This window comes from Sminthopsis crassicaudata, chromosome 1 (assembly GCF_048593235.1).
Source record: "Sminthopsis crassicaudata isolate SCR6 chromosome 1, ASM4859323v1, whole genome shotgun sequence".
NCBI lineage: Eukaryota > Metazoa > Chordata > Mammalia > Dasyuromorphia > Dasyuridae > Sminthopsis > Sminthopsis crassicaudata.
Window position 1 is genome coordinate 331,838,908 of NC_133617.1, and position 4,483 is coordinate 331,843,390.

Sequence of the window (4,483 nt, forward strand, 5' to 3'; positions counted from 1 at the left end):
AAGGGAATGGAGATAAGGAATTGGGTAGTGGTGGTGGTGGTGGTGGTGGTGGTGGTGGGAATAGCTATGGAGTTTGAATGATGAGTTCAAAATTATTGCTTCATGTAGGACATGACTGGGTATTGAGTATGTTTATCATTGGTTGAAAGGCCATGCTCCATTAAAGGATGGAGATCTGTCAGGAGAAGATCTTGGCCTAAGATAGAAGGGATATGATCAATTTGGAAGCCCAGGTTCATTTCTTCACATCCAAAGAATGGCGATTAATTTTGGCATGCCATGAAATGGGAATACTATTCTCTACCAACTTTAATTTTCCTTTTTCTTCAGGGCTCAGAAAGATCAGAAAATGGAAGGACTGAGATCAGAAAGAAGGCTCCCTTTTACACAATGGGCTCTCAAGATGATAAGAGGTGGGATTTCAAGTCAGTTGATTCAGTAGGAAATGGAAATCACCTTTGCTGATACAGATGGAAATCACCATCACAGGTCACAGGCAGCTTTTTTTGGAGAGACACAGGCATTAGACAATGAAAGACCAGCAATTAGAGGATGGCCTCCATGCTAAGTGTTCTGAGGATACATCAAGTAAAGCCCTGTTCCACTCCTTGCAAAATAGGAAGTGGTATATTTTGAACACTCTTTCTCACCAAGAGCCACATAATGAAGTTTCAAAACAGTCATGATGCATGATATTTAGCAGGGAGAAAAGAGGAGAATGAATGGGTAGAAAGGCATGAATGAAATCTTTATGTTTTCAAAGGCTGGAAGAATATGGAAGAATAATTCAATTCATATAAAGAAAACAAAAAGAAAAAATGGATGTAAGTTTCAAAGAATTAGATTTCAGCTTGATGTGCATAAGAAAACAAATTTGAAAGGATATGCTTTATAGAAAAGAAGAATAGATAAAATGGAGTGGGTTCAGAATAATATTGCATTATTAAGGAAACATGTGAATGTGAAAAGATCTAAAAACTATAAAGAGGATTTATAGTGGAGACTGAAAATCTCTTAATACAGATATGATATTTTGAAGATGGAGTATAGTATAAATCACTTCAAAGGTAACAAGAAATGTATGAGAAACTAGAGAAGTGCATGGAAATGGATTGGCTTGATGGTATACCAATAAAAGAGACAGAGAGACTAAAATAATATTATATAAGTACTTTATGTCTCTGCTCTCTACCATTTCTCTGCATCTTTCTATCTCCATCTTTGTCTCTCTGTCTCTGCCACTTTCTCTTTCTACCTCTGACTTTGCTGCTGTCTCTTTGTTTCTCTTTCAGTATCTGTCTTTGTGCTTGTATTTCTCTATCTCTGTGTATATCTGTCTCTGTCTCTTTCCCTAGACAATAAAGCAGTTTAAAGTATTTTATTTTGCCTAATGATGTATTCATTCTTTTCATAAAAATGAATATATACATATTAATAACTAATGAAACTTTTAAAAATTGAGTAAAATATGAAAGAAAGGGTATTTAAGGAGAGTGATCTTTAGACTGAAAAACTGAAACACGATTGATAGGAAGTTGAAGTCTAAGATAAAGATATACTAATTGAGCTTACGATAGTTTTTGTTGAGATCAAGCCATCTGGCTTGGATGATCTACATTTTTAAGAATAGAGAGAGAATTATCAGAAGTGATTTCTGAACTATTGTAAAGGATCACTTTAAAAAAAATTCTGTGTTCAATTGCATTTAATGTTGATAGGTACCTCCTGCAGAGGAGAAAACGAATGGTAGCAGAGCAGGAATTTCACTTGAAGATTTTGCCCTAATTGAATGGTTTGCCCAAGGACTGTTCTCCTAGAAATAATCTGGGACTGTTGTCTGCACCTCCTCACTGCCAGCTTAGAATTTATGCCATGAGTAGGACTCATAACTGACCTGCCAGACTGGTCTGTGGTGGAAGGCCAGTTTCTTGTCCTTGGAAAACCCATTCTCCAGAAATGGAGCTGCTATAGTTGATGCCAAAAAAGATGGCAATAGCAAAGATGTTCTTCCTCATTCTGTTGTAACATTGCGGTGATGAGGCTGCGACTCATGAAGCTCTGGCTAGGTTCCTGGGGCAAGCGATACCACTCTGTCATATTCCATACCATGGGACCAGCCTTCACTGTCAGAATGTTCCCAGCAGGACCACTGTCACAGTGTTATTTTTGAAGTACTTTTGATTAAATTCTTCCAATATTAAGGTGCTCTTGGGCAGGTGGGCAAAGGGATCCTTGGTGTTGGACTCTGCAACAGACACCTGCTCACACTCACCCATCTTCTTCTCAGAGCTGGGGTGCTTCCAGTGCCTTCACTTCCTTCTGCTCTGCCAGGGCCTTCTGCTTTTCTTCTCATTGTCCCTTCTCTTTTTAGAGGACTCCTTCTTAGGCTAACTCTCAGCAAACTTTTTAATATCAAACTGTGCCATCTTCTCACAGAGCTTCACCTCTCCCCAAACCACCAAAACTGGGGTTGGAAATGTGGTGAGGAACTAGTGGCTGGTGTTGGGAAAGGTCTGCCAGAAAGACCTCTCTAAGACCTGCTTATACAACCACAACAGCCAGAGTCATTTGCTCCCTTACCAGATAAGACTTTTCAGGTGAGCTCCAGCACTCACTTCACCTTTTTTTTTTTTTTTTTTTTTTTTTTTTGCATTCTTTGCACCCTGCTTGTTATAATGCATGATGTCAAGTGTGGGGGAACACCCAGGTGCTGGCCCAGAGAACAATGTCTTTGTCAGCAAAGCTCACCCACTGACCCACTGAATCACCTGGGCAACTGCCTCTAGTATAGAACCTCCAAGGTCTTTATTACTCACATGGTGTGCAATGGCCTTGTTTTCAAATACGCAAAACCATCATCACTCTCAAATGTTGGAACCTTGGCAACAGGAAGTTTTCAGAGGAATTCAGTAGTACAGTTTGTCTGACCAAAGTGGAAGTGGGGAGATGAAGAAAGAATATGGACTTGGGTCCCATTGTACTGTGCAGAAATGAGGGCCTTAAAAGCCAGCCAGTTTTTAGGGTACATGCACAGGGTCTCTATTGCCATGGTGATTGTGCAGAGAAAAGGATGGGGACATTGGTGCTGCCACCAAGCCAAGATCATTTTTAAAAATGATAAATAGAATAAATATCATGGGAACAAAGAAATGTAAATGTTATTCTGATAGGAAAAGGAATGAAGGGAGGGAGGAAGGAAGGAAGGAAAGAATGAAAGGAAGGAAGGAAGAAAGATAGGAAGGAAGGAAGGAAGGAAGAAAGAAGGAGAAGTTTAATAAAACATTATATAAAATTTAACTAAGAAGACTCACTAGTAATTAGATAAATGCAATTTATAAGAACCCTGAGGTTCAGTCTCATAGAGAGCAAGATTGGTAAAGGTCACAAAAAGACAAAGAAAAGAAAATTGCAAATGATGAAGGGACATCAGGAAAAGAGGCACAAATATGTTATGTTTTTACAATCAAAATTTTCTCCAACTATTCTGGAAGGCAATGTGGAATGGATAATCATCCAATTTTGTATATTCTTTTGCTTAAAAATCAAGAATATCTTATAGAATAATTACAAATTTATTCATATTTAATTAGACTTGAAAGGTGCAATGATATGATATGTGACAAATTACTGGGATTTTTTGTTTGGTTAAGTTTATTTTTGGGTGGAGAGGTTTTTTTTATTAATGAAACAACAGTTTTCAAGACATTGCAATTGCTTTTATGCCTTTATTTCTTCTTAAAGAAAATGCCTTTAAGTATTTCCATTTTCTCCACTATAAACCTATACATTATTAGTTTCAGATTAGAGAAATTCTTTTCAAATATCTGGAAATATTTTGTTTATAGACAGATATAACTGGCACTTCATGTATATATATATATATATATATTATATATATAATATATATATATATTAATATATTATATATAATATATATGTATATATATATGTATATATATATATATATATATATATATATATATATATATATATATATATATATATATATAACATTATTACTAATATTCTGATATTTCCCATCTCCAGCTACATAAGCAAACAGCATTTCAGTTTGGAAAGAAAGCAAGAAAACTCTCAGCATGCAATGTTGAAAAACATTTAATAATTTTTCCAATAACCTTCAAAGTTTACCTCAGCTTCTAGCCCAATAGCTTATTGATTTTTCTAAGAGAAAAAAATGGGAATTTTTTATTCCTTTTTCAGTGAACTTTTACATTCTGATTTTCTGTCAGGAAGTATTAGTCATATTTCTGTTTTAACTTTTCATCCAGATGAACTGGGCAATCATTTGTTTCATGAATTTCAGGTTTTCAATTGATTTTTAAAAGAGATACCAGATGTTTATCTCTTCTACAATTCTTCTTGGTTACTTATTTCCTTATAAATCTATCAAAGATAATTATTTTCTGCTATTTTATCCCTTAGAATTCCATATATTGTAATTTCTTTCTTTTTTTCTTTT

General features: G+C 35.5%; 1 pseudogene; it reads right to left on the bottom strand.

Annotated features, from left to right (window-relative positions):
• Positions 1-1,813: 1,813 nt before the first annotated feature.
• On the bottom strand, positions 1,814-3,049 carry LOC141554187 (elongation factor 1-gamma-like; annotated as a pseudogene).
• Positions 3,050-4,483: the final 1,434 nt, after the last annotated feature.